Source organism: Momordica charantia (genome assembly GCF_013281855.1).
Source record: "Momordica charantia cultivar OHB3-1 chromosome 2 unlocalized genomic scaffold, Mcharantia_2.0 BLBB01000002.1, whole genome shotgun sequence".
Taxonomy (NCBI): domain Eukaryota; kingdom Viridiplantae; phylum Streptophyta; class Magnoliopsida; order Cucurbitales; family Cucurbitaceae; genus Momordica; species Momordica charantia.
In genome coordinates, this window is record NW_028275160.1 from 15,266,526 (window position 1) to 15,283,986 (window position 17,461).

Below are 17,461 nucleotides of genomic sequence, written 5' to 3' on the forward strand. Positions count from 1 at the left end.
TAGGTTAACCATTGTGTTTTTTTTTGTAGATTAAACTTTCATAAATTTAGTACTGGATAAGTCGTGGATGACAAAAAATACTTTGATGTTGCCACTAAAGAATGTGCCGCTCGAATTGTAAGTTTCTATATTTTTTATTTCAATGAGATTTAGAAAGTGGGATGTTTAGATGATAATATGATGATAAATATTTGTGATAGGATGAGTTGGCTACAATACACAAGGACGAAGATGTTTTAACTGAAGCATTAGGAACCCTCAGACATAGAGGCCGTGCGACAGGATTAGGTGAGTTTGTTTCACCATTCCTATATTTTAATGTTGCCAAAAAGAAGTAGGATTTGGGATTGCAACCTCAAGACCAATCCGAATTGAAGACTCAGAGCTTACAACCAAAAAAATCCACAACTAAAGTCAGTAATGTCTCAAAGAAAAGGGAGAAAGGGAAGGAAGTTGTCAGTGCACCTACTAAAGTTTTTATCCCGGATGAACAACCAACAATGATAACTAATTTGTTTTAGTTTTGACACTTACTGTTTTTGGACACGACATTTAGCTTTTTTGTGCATAACATTTAGCATTTTGCTTTTAAATTTTCTAAGGGAAAACCACGTCATCTGGACATTGGATCAATGGACAACATTGTTGCAGTTGGCACAGTATTTGATGATGACGTTCAAAGTCCAACAATTCGTAGTGCCATTGGTAGCTTCGTGGCATGGCCTCTTCGACTAGTAATTTTAAATGAGAAGAAAAAGGTATGTCTTGTTCTAACTTGAGTGAAGTTTTAACTTTTCGTTTGTTAAATGTTGTTTGTAATTTTGTTTGTCAATGGTTCCTTCTCCTCGAACATCCAAGCCAAGAACACAATTATCTGAACATATTGATGTCCACATGATCCTTTGAGTGCTGAGGCACAGCACTCCCTGGATGTCTTTTGCTCACCTCGAACTATTCCAACTCCATTCAGGGTATAATACTTCATGACTTGATGAAGGGTCCATGGAATGGCCCGAAGTGAATGAATGATCAGTCGCTCGAAGATAGCGTTGTAGGCCGATCGGCCATTGATCACCACGAACTCGACCATCTAGGTGACTTGGGTGTCCCCTGGCCAATCGTGATGGGAAGATCGATACAGCCCTTAGAGGTGACAGATTCCCCTACAAATCCAACTAGGGGTGTTGGACTCTTCCTTAGCTACGCCCTAGTCCATCCCAGTGCTATGTAAGCGGTGAAGGATAGGATGTTGGCAGAGGCGCCGCTATCAACCAACACTCCCGGACATGTACATGGTCAATCGGAAGAGAGATTACCAAGGCGTCATTGTGGGGCAAGTAAACCACTTCTAGGTCGAAATCAGAGATAGATATGGGGTAGGTCGACTTCTGCTCCCGAATGACGCAAACTTCACGCCTAGCTTTTCTGGAAAGCTCCTTCCTTTTATTTGCGGATTGGCCCCCACTTGGTCTTCCAAAAATGGAGTTGATGACCGTAGGCCCGTACATAGTCCTTCAACGCTTCCGCTCATCTTTCTTTTCTGCCAAGCTCGATCTCGACTTGCGAACATATTTCGTGAAATAGCCATCTTGAATCATGTCTTTAATCTGGCGTTTCAATTCCCAGCAACTCGAGGTGACATGACCGTGATTGTGGTGAAAATGGCAATACATGTCATTGTTGCGTTTTTTAGGATCTCCTCTAAGTTTCTTAGGGCGCTTGAGAAGCTTCTCCATCCCTGTCTCTTCAATATTAGTAAGGATCTGAGAGATGGAGATGGTTGTTGGAGTGTAACATTCATAAGGTCCTCTTTGGCTAGAACCCGAATCTGACCTTCTTTAATCGGGTCGGCCTTGGGAGGCTGAGGTGACGATCCCTTGTTCTTAGCCTTGGAATCAGACTTCCCTTTGTCCTAATTGTTGGACTTCTTCTGGTGGGACCTTTTATATGTCCGACCCGTTTTTGTTATGAGCAGTTCTTGCCCGTCAATCACCTTTTTGGCCTTCTCATAGGCTGTCTCATAGGCTGCAGCTAGTCGGGCTAATGCATCCGCATTGACATTTTGGACACTGTGGAAATTTGCCTGTTCTCATGTTTTGAGAATTGGCCGAGCTGGTCTCTTACCCGAGAGAGGTACCTCGCCATTCGGGGCTCTTTGGTTTGAAACTCCTTTTTCGCCAGACTTACGATCAACTGTGAATCACTAAGTATCATTATGTTTCTGACCCCAATATATCTGCCAACCTTCAACCCTGCTAGCAGAGCTTCGTATTCAGCCTCGTTGTTGGATGCATGAAAACTAAACTGCAGTGCATATTCGAATCTATCCCTATCTGGGAGACTAGTAGAAGCCCTGCCCTGCATCCTCTAAGATTTGAGGACCGTTTACGTAACAGGATGTTCTCTTCCTCATCTTGCGGGACTAGCTGTGGATTGATCTTGCCGATTTTATGTTCTATTGGTTTTAATTCCACTATGAAGTCCGCTACAGCTTGCCTTTCATCGCAATCCTCGGTTTGTAATGGATGTCGTATTCACTGTGCTTTACGGTCCACTTTACCAATCGCCCTGAAGTCTCTGGCCTTTGGAGGATTTGTCGTATATGAAAGTTGGTGAGGACGGTTATCTTGTGGGCTTGGAAATATGGGCGTAGCCTCCAAGCTGAGATGACTAATGCTAGCACCAATTTTCCCACATGCAGGTATCTAGCATCTGGATCCACCATTGCTTTGCTTGTATAGTAAATTGGAGATTGTCGTCCATCATCTTCTTTTACCAATGCTGAACTCACCTCAATGTCTTACACAGCTAGGTATAGGTAGAGCTCGTCACCAGTGATCGGTTTGAGATGAGTGGGGCCGTCCGTAGGTATTGCCTTAGCTCCTTGAAGGCAACCTCGCACCCTTTCATCCATTCAAATTGTCCCTTTCTCCTTAGGATTTTGAAGAATGGTAGACACTTGTTGTAACGACCCAGAATTTATCCCACACTTCTAGGTCACATTAACTACCCAACTGTTTAAACTTAACCCCAAACGCATGATACCAACTCCCTATGCAACAATTATTTAAAAATCAAGTTCCACCTCTGGTCAATCCAACAATAAATCAATTCCATAGAATATCAATCAACAACATCCGTGGACAGCCTCACGGGACAATTTTTATTGTTCAAACTAGGCAAAACTCAATGAATGGTAGAGAACTAAGATAGACACCTATTCTGAAATAAAATCAACAACAAGTGGGAACCTCCCAATCATTCAAATACAAACAAATAGTTTATTGGCCATAACATAAGGTCTTAACTAATGACTTAAACTAAACAGGAGTGACTAAGTAGCCTATGGTCCTCGCTCGTCATGTCTCCTCCGTCCCATCACCATGGTCGCCCACGAGTCCTTCACCTGAAACAATCATTGTAGAGGGGGGGGGGGGTGAGTATATAAAATATACTCCGTAAGTAGCCCTCACCAACACACACACATCATGCTCAACTATATCGTGAAACATTCGTAGTCATGCTTTTCAACACATTATGCATTCAAACATAAACACATTCCATAAAATTTAGTGACAACCACAACCAGGAAACACGTTAACAACCAACGTCTAGTCTCCCTAACACCACAAGTACCACTACACTTATCACAGCTATCCTAACCTTCCACAGTTATCTCTTCCGAGTATAGTCGGCCCCTGACCATTTATACCCAGAACCTCGACACTGCTGCACCGGCCCTCGACCATTTATACCCGAGGCCCCGATGACTTCACCATCTATTAGCCCTTGACCATTTTTACCCAAGGCCCCAATAGTCTTCCTTCCAAAGGACTCCTCGTATCAACCCTCGACCATTTTTACCCGAGGCCTCGATACTCCATTTGTGACGTATCAGCCCCCGACCATTTATACCCGAGGCCCTGACACTCACAAATTCATTTCCTCCAAGGATCCAACTCTCACTAGAGTCTTACTGTATACTTTCTTAAGCCACTACCCCTGCATATTTCAACTCATAAATACAATTCAGCATGCTTCCACAACATAGACAACTTTCTAATAATGAGATAATAACCCAATCATGCTTAATATCCAACATCATTATTTAACAAGCATTACTAAGTATAATAACTCACAAAACACGTCGAGCAATTCATGCATATCCAGGCAACCAACATTACCACAGCAATACTCAACAGTTTAGCAAAGTAGAAATCTCACCATTTTCATCGACAAATATCCAATACTACTCCAAGTATGTCGACAAACACAACGAGAATTATTTAGCACAATGACGTAACAAAATTAGCATTAAACGCCACAAAAATCAGCACATTAGAGACCATTTGGCATACATTAACGCATGCACACGCCTCCTTGTCTACTTACTCACAACCACGCCCTTAAGTTTTGCGTCGACCTCACACCTAAGCACACCGAAATCGACTTCGTATAGATGTGGGTCACCTAGATCTAGCTCGCCAAGGTGTGGGTAGCCTAAATCGAGCTTCGAACGGATGTGGGTCACCTCCAAACGTCCTAAACACTGCTGTAACGCACAAATCCCGCCGCTGGAGTTGTCGTTCGTCGGATCGTAGCAGCAGGTCGCCGCCGGTTCGCTGCTGTACAACCCATTTGCCGTGCGCCGCCGCGGATCTGGCCCGTCGCCGTGTGCCGCCGCGAGGAGGAGCGGTGCTGGTTCGTTGCAGACCGCCAAAGAACGCGTCGCCGCTGCTACAGCCGCCGGGACGTCGGGGAAGTCGCGTCGCCGGTTCGCCGCTGTAAACCAGTTCGCCGTGCGCCGCCGCGAGGAGCAGACCGCCGGGACGTCGGGGATGTCGCACCTCCGCTGCTACTGCTATAGATGTCGCCGCTGCTGCTGCTACGGGTGTGGTCGCCGGTGAACAAGAAGAAGAAGGGGGGTGGGTGATGGCTAGGGCAAAAGGAAGAAGGAGAAGGAGAAGATGAAATCCCTCTTTTTTTTAATTTCTTTTTCCCTTTGTTTTAAAACCAAATCAACCCAAAGGAGGCCCAACAAGTCCAAGCCCAAAAGATAAGACATCCATTCCCTCTTAAACAAGACCCACCACACGGAGTCCGTTAAATATTAATTTAATTGGAGTTTAGAGCCCGATAAATATAGATAAATTTAATTAACAATCAATTTAAAATTAAATGAAAAATCTCCTGATTCGAGACTAACTAACCTGAGGGACTCGGGGCGTTACACTTGTCGGTTGAACGACTCACAAATATATTGAGTGCTGTTATTCTATTGTTGAGCCCTTACAATTACTTTAAATTTCTAAGTGGGTCCATCTTCAACACCGCCCTGATTTTATCAGGGTTGGCTTCGATTCCTCGTTGGTGCACTAGGAACCCAAGAAATTTCCCTGAGGTCACTCCAAACGTGCACTTGTTGGGATTCAACTTCATTTTGTATTTCTTCAAAACCTGAAATGCCTCTGCCAAGTTTGCTTCGTGTTGGTTGCTTTTTCGGCTTTTTACTAGCATATCATCCACGTAGACCTCCATATTTTTGTTGATTAATGCTGCAAACATCTGATTTACCATTCGTCGATAGGTTGCACCAACGTCCTTTAACCCGAATGGCATTATTGTGTAGCAATATAAGCCTCCGCTTATGATGGAAGAGGTCTTCTCCTGATCTGGCAGGTGTATCTTAATTTGATTATATGCAAAGTAGGCATCCATGAAACTCAGTCTTTCATGTCCAGCAGTAGCATCGACCAATTGATCTATCAGAGGTAAGGGAAAAGAATGCTAAGGCCAGGTCTTGTTTAGGTGTGTGAAGTCGATGCACATTCTCCATTTGCCATTGGGCTTCTTTACTAACACAACGTTGGATATCCACTGCGGGTAATGCACCTCTCAAATGAAACCTGCTTTCAGTAGTTCATTTACCTGTTTAGCCACAATCTCATTCCTTTCTTGGTTGAAGGCACGATGCTTCTGCTTCACTGTTCTACAGCTCCTGTCGACGTTGAGTCGGTGTACCATGACTTCCCAATCGATTCCTGGCATGTTCTCATGTGACCACGCGAATACATCAGCATTGCTTATGAGGAAATTTACGAGGCTTGTCTTTTCTTCGGATGTCAAAAGGATTGACTCCACCTCCTCGGTCGATTCCCCTATTATGAGGGTGGACGGATCTAGTTGATGATCAGGGCTCGAACATATCTCTCCCGAGTGGTCGATTATCCCGCTCGGGCACTTCTCTCTGAAACACTATTGACCCCCACCGAGGTTCATATCAACTTGCTCGATTTCAATCTCCTCGGATGTGGGCTTGTTTCGAATAAGTTTGCTTCGAATTTTGTAATGTTTCACACAGACGACGCCAATTAATAATGCAGAAATTTAGCCTCCTAGGATCTCGCCAACTTCGCACCAATCTTATGAAATAAAGGGATCGACGTGACCTGCAAAACAGAATAACACTAGGTTCAGTGTGACTTTGGCCACACAAGCTACGATGCTTAAGTTAGTATCGAAGAAGTCGAGTGAGGAAAGTAGGAGAAGAGTAGGGGGTTTGGGCGTACCTTTTACGTGTGAACCCTTTCCTAATTAATGGTTCTCCCTCTCTTCTAGGGTTTCATTATTCGAACTCTAGGTCATTCACATCATCGGGCTACTTGGACCGTGAGATATTTCATTTTGCGGGCTACAACATCAGAACAGGGTTGATGTTCTATAAACACCAGTTGGTCAAGACAGGGATCGAGAAAGAAGTCGAGAGGTTTTCTTGACCCATAGCCGATAACACCTCTGCGCCTCGACGCCAAGTAGGCCTTGGCCTTTGGGTTCTTCCTTCCGGTCGGCCTTTGGGGTCAGCCATTGGGTGGGTCGGCCCCAGTTGGTGGTACTTCCGGAATTCTTCCTTCCCGTCCTATTCTCATTCTTGTTTGGACCGTTTCACTTCCTATAACAAGTTAATTAAGTGAGAAACTTCTTTTCCAGATAAATGTGTTGTGAAGGTTTTATTTATCTATTTTTTTTAATTGCAATTTCCTCTCTGTCTTTTAGTTTATGCTTTTGTTTTTCTTTCTTCGTAATGATCTGTCAAATGTTCAAACTCTAGGAGCTTTTTCTAATAATTATCTGTCCAAGTATTTCTTCTAAAAGTATCTTTAAAACAATATTATTTTGTTTAATGCTTTTTATTTGTATATATTTTTTATTTCATTTTTTTTTGTTTAATGCTTTTTATTAATTATTGAGAAACATGGCCATTTTTTTAAAATGTTATTTTAATCATCTAAAATTACATATAAACGTATACGAAATATTCTCTAAATTATTAATTGTTTCCGAAGTGCTTAAGAAAGAAGTGTTTATTTTATTAAAAAGAAACTTTTTTCCAATAAGTTATCACAAACACACCATGTTTGACGTGTTCAGGGGTACTTTTCTGTGCATGAAAGGAATAAAGCAGAATTTAAATTTAGTTATTTTTTTAAAGAAAAAGTAACATCACGTTTTCCTTCATAGTATTAAAATAAAAAACAAAAGATAACAAATATATGAGGAACATTCTTTTTCTTTATGATTATTGTATAAATTAAAATAATGAATCATGCCAAACCCTAACATATTCAAGATTTTTAAAATGTGACTTACGAATCGACCAAATAAAGCACAAGAAAACTGGTTCAAATTTGTATGAGAAACATTCTTTTTCTTTATGATTATTGTATAAATTAAAATAATGAATCATGCCAAACCCTAACATATTCAAGATTTTTAAAATGTGACTTACGAATCGACCAAATAAAGCACAAGAAAACTGGTTCAAATTTGTATGAGAAACATTCTTTTTCTTTATGATTATTGTATAAATTAAAATAATGAATCATGCCAAACCCTAACATATTCAAGATTTTTAAAATGTGACTTACGAATCGACCAAATAAAGCACAAGAAAACTGGTTCAAATTTGTATGAGAAACATTCTTTTTCTTTATGATTATTGTATAAATTAAAATAATGAATCATGCCAAACCCTAACATATTCAAGATTTTTAAAATGTGACTTACGAATCGACCAAATAAAGCACAAGAAAACTGGTTCAAATTTGTATGAGAAACATTCTTTTTCTTTATGATTATTGTATAAATTAAAATAATGAATCATGCCAAACCCTAACATATTCAAGATTTTAAAATGTGACTTACGAATCGACCAAATAAAGCACAAGAAAACTGGTTCAAATTTGTATGAGAAACATTCTTTTTCTTTATGATTATTGTATAAATTAAAATAATGAATCATGCCAAACCCTAACATATTCAAGATTTTTAAAATGTGACTTACGAATCGACCAAATAAAGCACAAGAAAACTGGTTCAAATTTGTATGAGAAACATTCTTTTTCTTTATGATTATTGTATAAATTAAAATAATGAATCATGCCAAACCCTAACATATTCAAGATTTTTAAAATGTGACTTACGAATCGACCAAATAAAGCACAAGAAAACTGGTTCAAATTTGTATGAGAAACATTCTTTTTCTTTATGATTATTGTATAAATTAAAATAATGAATCATGCCAAACCCTAACATATTCAAGATTTTTAAAATGTGACTTACGAATCGACCAAATAAAGCACAAGAAAACTGGTTCAAATTTGTATGAGAAACATTCTTTTTCTTTATGATTATTGTATAAATTAAAATAATGAATCATGCCAAACCCTAACATATTCAAGATTTTTAAAATGTGACTTACGAATCGACCAAATAAAGCACAAGAAAACTGGTTCAAATTTGTATGAGAAACATTCTTTTTCTTTATGATTATTGTATAAATTAAAATAATGAATCATGCCAAACCCTAACATATTCAAGATTTTTAAAATGTGACTTACGAATCGACCAAATAAAGCACAAGAAAACTGGTTCAAATTTGTATGAGAAACATTCTTTTTCTTTATGATTATTGTATAAATTAAAATAATGAATCATGCCAAACCCTAACATATTCAAGATTTTTAAAATGTGACTTACGAATCGACCAAATAAAGCACAAGAAAACTGGTTCAAATTTGTATGAGAAACATTCTTTTTCTTTATGATTATTGTATAAATTAAAATAATGAATCATGCCAAACCCTAACATATTCAAGATTTTTAAAATGTGACTTACGAATCGACCAAATAAAGCACAAGAAAACTGGTTCAAATTTGTATGAGAAACATTCTTTTTCTTTATGATTATTGTATAAATTAAAATAATGAATCATGCCAAACCCTAACATATTCAAGATTTTTAAAATGTGACTTACGAATCGACCAAATAAAGCACAAGAAAACTGGTTCAAATTTGTATGAGAAACATTCTTTTTCTTTATGATTATTGTAAAATAATGAATCATGCCTTCAAGTGTTGGTTTGGGTCGTCGGGGCACTTACCCCAGGTCGAGTCCTAAGGGGCTATTTTGGAGGTTTACTACGTGGGGAAGCACAGTGTTATGTAAAGCTTACACATATTTTAACCTGGAAATAGCCAGATATATCCTTTATTTCTATGGACAATGGTTTTCTTTACTCTTCTTAATGGGGTTATCCATGGGTTTTGTGCCTACCACTCCTGTTTTCAATAAATTGTTTTTCATTTAATACAATTATTTACTTTATTTAATTAAAATTAATTCTTAAAACTAGTCTACAAATTTAAAATAAATTTATAATTAATAAAATAACAGTAAAATTTTACCAATAATGTACTAAATTATTTTATTAAAGTATGTACTATATTTGTGTTATGAAAATGTATTAAATTGATGCAATTGAGTGGATAAAAATGATTAATTTTATTAAATACATCACTTTTATGATAATTATTAAGATCGATTGTCAAATGAAATCAACGATATAAATTTAGATATATTATATAATATATTCCTTTAAAATGATTTTAATATTTTAACTTAATGAATATAACTTAACTGATGTAAATTAATTATTAGAAATTAATTTTTATTCATTTAAAGATTAATAAACATCATTTTGCCAAATATGTATATATTCAATTTTAGTTAAATAACTTTTGTTAGTAATTGTTAATCATTGTGCTAAATTATCAATATAGATAAATAATCGATTTAAAATTTAGAATGCTAATATAAAATAATTAACAACTTAAAATAATTTAATTTACATTATTTATTTTTTAATTAAATTTCATTATTTACTAAAAATGTTTACATTGACATAGAATGCATATTTCTAGAGTAATCAAAAATAAATAAATAAATATATATATCTGAAAAGGCCCATTTCTTTGATCTGATGAGGCCCATTTCTTTGATCGATTTCTATCTCATAGCACTTTCCCACTTCTCTCAAGATGGATGGTGAGTGACAATATCGAGACCTCTATTTGGAGAGTTCTTGTTTCCTGGCTATATCATCTAAGGCTTCCATGTTATTAAGATGTCTGGTTACGGTCAAGTCTCTTGAACCTGTCTATAAGTTAGATTTTAGCTTTGGGATCTAACTTTTAGCTAAGCCAGTGACGATACTCTGGATTTCTAACCTGTTTGGCTTTGCCAAATGATTTTATACCTGGGCTCGTGCTTTATGTTTTGACCATGCTAGGCCTTTATTGACCAGATATTTGCTCGGGGAAGTCGTGTTCTACGCCCCCAACTCTAGTCGTAGTTGGTTGTAGTCAAGTTTCTTAGGCCCTACTATACCGTTAGTTTCAACCGTTAGATTTTAGCCTTGAGATCTAACTTTTAACTCAGCCAGCGGTACAACCCTTGGGTTTCTAACTTGTTTGGCTTTGGCCCATGGTTTTATACCCAGGATTTACTCTTGGGTTTCTAACCTATTTGGCTTTCACCAATGGTTTTATATCTTCAGTTTAGTCGAAACTCTTGGGTTTCTAACCTGTTCGGCTTCTACCAATTTTTTACCCTGAGTTTAATCAACACCCTTGGGTTTCTAACATATTTTTGCTTTTGCCAAATGGTTTTATATCCTAGGTTTCTTTAATTGGTTTGGCTTGTCTGCTTTCTATTTCAACCTTGCTGAGCCTGTACGCATGTCTTTTTCAGCACCTTTGGGATTCTTTTCCCCAATTTCACGGACTGGCTTCTAGCTTATCAGGCTGCTTCTAGATCTATCCCAATTCGAGTTAATTGATCATTGTTACTCACCTGACCCCCACTTGAGGAAGTTTTGTTTAAGGTATCAAACAAAAATTTTCTCAAGTACTTCAAAACTTGTCGTTTTCTTTTATGTTGCTTTCTTCTATTTGCTCGTGTCAACTAAGTGACTTCTCCTTACCGAGCATAATTTATGGAGCCAGGTCGACTTTTCCAGGTATCTTCTACTGATACGTGTTGCTGACTTTTGCTGTGTTGCAGTTATCTGATCTGGTTGGTGGAAGAGACCTGGTCGGCAGAAAATGCCAAGTCGGCAAAATAGGCCTCGTTGGCATAATAGGCCTAGTCGGCTGAATAGCCTTGATCAGCAGAATAGCCCTGGTCATCTGAATAGTACTGGTCGGCAGAATATGCCTGGTCGACGGAATAGGCCTGGTCGGTAGAAGACACTTGGTCGACAGTAGAGACCTAGTCGGCAGACACTTGCTCGGGCAATGACCTGCTCATGTCCTGGAGACCTGGTCATGCGTTGGTTCCGATCGTGCCCCAGAGTCTGGGAATTTTCAATTAAATCTCTTTTGGCATTACTATTGGTTTTCTTTCATCATTAGTCTTATTAGCATACTCTTCTAACTATGGCAGAGCTGATTTGCCTGCCCCCAATAACATAGGTTTCTAACACATTGACTGTGACCAACGGTTTTATACCTTTTGGTTTCGTTGTTTTTCTTTTGGTTTTGGCTTTTGTGCTCCGCCTTGCGTTTTAACCTTGCTAGGCTCGGTGGCTTGCTTCTGGATTGGTCTTGATTGAGTTCTTTAACCGTTTTCCAACCTTTGTTGACCATTCGTGCCCCCTACTTGAGGAGTTTACGGAATGAATTTACTGCTCAAGTATATAGATAATAAGAATTTTATTGAACCAAAAAATATGGAATCAAATCATTTGTAGAAAATAATCTAGGTATTTTTTTGAATAGAAGAAAGAGTAAAAGACATAAAATCCAAAAAGATGCATTATCCTAAAATTGTACTCATTAGTCAATCAACTCCAAGCAGCAGTGGTCATTTTGAGGTACAGGCTCTACTGTCATTGCTGCTTAATGAAGTGTAGTCACACTCGCGTGATACCCGTTTCTCCCCTTTAACTTCACCCACACCTTCTGACGTTGGGAACTTCATGGATTGGTGGTAAGTTGAGGGTATTGCCTTTAGGATGTGTATGGTCGGCCTCCCCAATATCGCGTTATAGGAGGAAGAGTAGTCAACAACTAAGAACTCCACCATGTTAGTGATGTTTTTCGCACCACTTCAAAATGTCACCGGTAGCTCTATCTTCCTTTCTAGAATGGCTCGTTCTCCTCCGAACCTTACCAGCGGAGCCGAGCTACTCTTCAGCATTCTATTACCTAAATCCATAACTATGTAGGCTGTTAGTGATATGATGTCAACCGAGCTGCCCCCATCTACCAGGATCCGATGTACCTTTGTGTTGGCTATTTTAAGAGCAATGACCAGCACATCATTGTGTGGGTGAAAGAGGTGGGTTACCTCATCCTATGAGAACTCGATCTTAGAGACCTGACCTGAAAAGAATGTATGATAAATTTCGTGCTACCCCAGGCTTACCCTAGCCTCTCGCACACTTGCCTTTCTCTTCCTGCCAGACACTCTCTCCGTTAGACCGCCCAAGATTGTCCTATCTCCTTGGCAGGGGATTTGCTGTCGCGTTTGTCGCTCGGGGTCGCCTTTGGATAATCTACATACTCCTTGAGGTATCCCCTCTGGATGAGATCCTCCACTTCATCCCTGAGGTCGAAGTAGTCCTGTGTCTTATGGCCGTGATCTCGATGAAAGAGGCAATATCGCCCCTTGCTCCTTTTGTTTGACTGCGCTTTCTGTTGGGTGTGTTGCCCTAAACTCGTAGTTCGTATTTTGTGTAAAAACAAATGTATACTCAATAAAGTTTTATTCAATAAATTTGTTGTTGAATTCATAGCATTGCATTGTCCAAAATCCAATCAACTGAACATCCAAGGTTGTTTTAATGTAATCGGGACAGTATATATACTGGGTATGTATTTGATATATTGGGTATATATTTGATATACCCCTGATATACAAGGTATATATTTGATATACCCCTGATATACAAGGTATATATTTGATATACCCCTGATATACAAGTGGATAATGTCCCGTAAATAACCTAAAGGGTCTATAGTATATGGATAAGGCTGGGTACCTTATCCTGGCAACACTATGGATACGACCCACTTTGTAAATGTTACAGACGACTCGATCCAGGTCGTTCGTGTGGAGACATGCGAGTAGGGGTATCCTGTACAATGAGTTTGTATAAGACCGGACTGCGGAATAGCCAATCTTCAGATGTAACGCTGTTGACTAATAGATTGCTATTTCATAGGATGACCAAACAACTCATTCTCAATCCTGAGTGAGTTATGGACTCCTGCCCGTGAGGGCTCGTCCTTTGATCTGTATGGGTGAGAGTGACCCAAGTTGCGGACTCAATATTCCTACCATTTTGGGGACGAGACCGAGTGGGGAGCTGGGAACATAACTTCACAAGATGGAATTCACTCCTCCTCGACTTCAGGGGAGTAGATGAGTGTTCTCTTAAATGCTGACTCCGGGACTTGAATAAGGGGCCCCACCCTCTCATTGGCCTGAGAGGGACTTCCGATTATTGTTCGGGCCATAACCGGATTGTTCATTAGAGGAGCAGTGGTATTTAAGGAGTAAGATGTAACTCAGGGGTAAAATGGTAATTTCACCCAACTTGAGTTACGAGCACTCGTGAAGGATTGACTTGTCATTAATGGTTGTATATCCATGGACACGAAAACATTCTGCAGTTAACGAATGTTGATTAACTCGGTCAAGGAGTTTGACCGATTAATCTCGTATCGTTGGAGCTTATGATCTGTAGGTCCATTAGGTCCCCTTGCTAGCTCATAACGAGTAAAACGAGGATCAAGTTTTTTAAAGAATTTGAACTGTTCAAATTACTTAAGGGATTATGTGTATATTGATACATTATAATAAATAGTTAATTCTAAATTAAAACTATATATTATGTGATAAATTATTTGAATCAGATTCAAATAAAATTAATATGAATAAGATTTATATGAAAACTATAGATTAAAAATAATGTGCATAAGATGTACATTAGAACTATATGTTATACAAGAGAAATGCTATAGAATATGATTCTATTTATGTGGGTTAATTATTTATTTGATATATATATATTAATTAATTATTAATTAGATTAATAATTAATTAACATTTATTAATTAATATGATTAATTAATTAATTATATATATATATATATTAATTATTATATATATATTATATATATTATATATATATATATATTAATATTAATATTAATATTTAACTCCCCTGCAAAATTGTAGGGGAGTGAACAGTTCAGTGACGTGGGGCTTTTAGTTTTGGTTCTTCTGCAGTTGTGCAAAATATAGAAAACACAGAACAAAAGAAGAAGAACTCTCAGCATCTCTCTCACTCGATTTGTCTCAATTCTCCCACTCATTCCAAAGAAACGCTCCCACTCGTTCCAAAGAAACGCTCCCACAAGCGTGTTTTCAAGACCCAAGAGGATAGTTCGGAAGATTCGGTGGTGGTGTTTGTGTGGAAATTAACTTGAAGAAGAGTTCTTCAAAGGTAAAAACACTTTTCCCCTGTCTTTACTTCTTCAGACCTTTGATTTTGTTTCTAAAAAATCACGAACGAAGGTCCGCTTCCGCTTCGGGATTCACATCCCATCACCTTCATTATCTCCGGCCATCTGAGTAGTCTTTGGTCTTTAATCCCCACCAGTACTTGTTCGAGTGGGACCGTAGTCGTAGTGTATTTCTCGAACTTTCGGGATTGATCCCTTTGGTTAGTCTGATCTCGCTTAGCCTTTGTTCTGTCCCATCTCGACCCATGTTGCTTTTCCCATGATCTTTCTCTTTTCTGCTCAGCCCGTTTTACCTCGGGAGTTCTTTTTGAGTGAGAGAATTCCCAAGCACTCATATATTTTTGGGCTTGGTTTAGTGCTTCTGAAAAGGTGCTTAGAGTTTTCTTTCCGAACGAGAACGTCAAGTGCTCATCTTTTATGCCAAAAACGAAGGCTAGCAGCGACACCACGTCAGTTAGTCCTTCGACTTGTAGCTTTTCCTCATTAAACTGAGCCACGTAGTCTTTGAGGCTCTCCGTTGCTCTCTGCTTTATGGTCAGGAGGTAAGCTATCAATTTGGTCACGAACGCCCTAGCCAGGTCTTTAAAACTTAAAATTGACCCTCGCTTCAACTGTCGAAACCATACCCTGGCCGAGCCACTTAGGGTAAAGGAAAACACCTGGCATCTAATGACCTCGGTCACCCCGTAGATGTCCATCCATTCTCAGTAGGCGTCAAGGTTGTCCATCGGGTCAGTCGACCGATCGAATTGCTTTATGGCCGAAAGCTTAAATTTATGAGGGGCCTTTTCTCCCATTATTTCCTCCATAAACGGAGAGTCGGCCTGGTCTATCAATTCTTTGAGGTCGAACCCCTTCTCCTTCTGGCCTAACAGCTTTTCCGATGGGTCAGGTCTATCACGTGGCCTTTCCTTGTCGATGTCGATAAGTCCGAGGTCTCCTCAGTCACATGACGTTCATTCCCTTCCGTGGGTATCGGGGAATTCGGTTTTCTGCTGCCCTGGCGGGTCGAAAATTCAAGTACTTCATTTTCATTCCCTCTAATTTTCAACTTACTCTGAGCGTTTGCAGTCGATTCCTCTGCTTTGCTCAACTACGGGGCTTTACCCTTCCGAGAATCCTTGACGAGGGGTGGCGAGTTCACTTCTCGTTGTTCCAATTACTGGAGTAGTCGGAAGAACATGCGTTAATATATTCCATCAACTTTCTCTTCCATAGTCACGAACTTGCCCTTGACCTACCTAGGTCAACCGTAGGGATCTCGACCGGCTCCTCTATACGTTTTGGAACTTGTTGATCAATCTCCCTAGGAGTTTGTTCGATAATCTGCCGACTCGTCTCGCCTGCCACTCCTCCTAGCAGGGGGTCATCCATGTTTAGCTTCCTCTTCATAGGGCAATTTTCATCAGAGCGTCGCAGACTTTCCTCCGGATTCATGTTGCTCGGTCGTATAGTTTGTATCTTCCCCACAAACGACACCAATTGTTGATGTTAGAGGCCTCCTTGGTTCTCGCCAAATGTGCACCAAGCTCGATAATCACGGGACCGGTTACCTGCAAAACTGAACAACCCTAAAGTGGCGTGACTTCGATCACACTGGCTCTGATGCTTAAGTCAGTGCTGGGAGGATTACTAAGTGAAGTACTTAGGGTTTATCTGCTTACCTCTAGGGTTCAGCCAATGGTTCCATTTATAGGAGTCTCGCCTTCTAAAACCTTCTCGTTGTGCCCATCTGTCCGTCGTCACTGGATTAGAGGGATTCGTGGACCAGGGTACCTCAACCAATGGGAGATGAGAGAAAGTGGGCTCGACCAACGGGCCGAGCCCTGGTCGGCGCCGATCCGGGGTCGAGACCGAGCCCCAACTGGCTCGGTCTGTCAATGGGCTTGGGCCTCTCTGGTCTGTAAGGGCCCATTTGCTTGGCTGGATCCAATCACATACCATATTATATATATATATATATATAAATTATTTTCAAACATCCTAATCTAATGATTCTTAATCATAGACATATATACAACTAAACAAAGTTATCTTTGATTCCCAAGCATCTTATTCTCAGGCGTCTTAATACTCGGCTACTTTTTGAAATCTTCAAATCAAAAGGCCTGTCAGCCATTAAGGACTCCTTTATCTCTCAACCACCAGCCTCCTAGTTTTCAGTCGCTCTGGTCTCCCCTCTGGCGACAACTTGCTACTACCCACGACCTCCTTCTCTGACGAGCAGCAACGTCCACGTCTCTCTTTGCAGCTGCAACAATGTAGCTTCACTGGCGGCACATACACGCGAGCTACAGTGACCTTTGGCATCGACCACGACGACAATGTCCATCGTGAAGCAACCCCCTCGCAACGGACACCCATAAACCAAGTAGCATTCCTAGACTCGGGACCTCGACCTTATAGCAACCCACGACCCACGACATGGTTCTCCAGCGACCCCGACGCTCAGATCTGCGATCCAATAGCAAGATCCATGACGATTCCTTTCATCTGGCGACTTTCGATGTTGACCCAAACTCGTTCAAACCAACAAGCTTGAACTTTTTTGAACTTACCTCTGCACTACTGACTCCTTCGACACTGAGT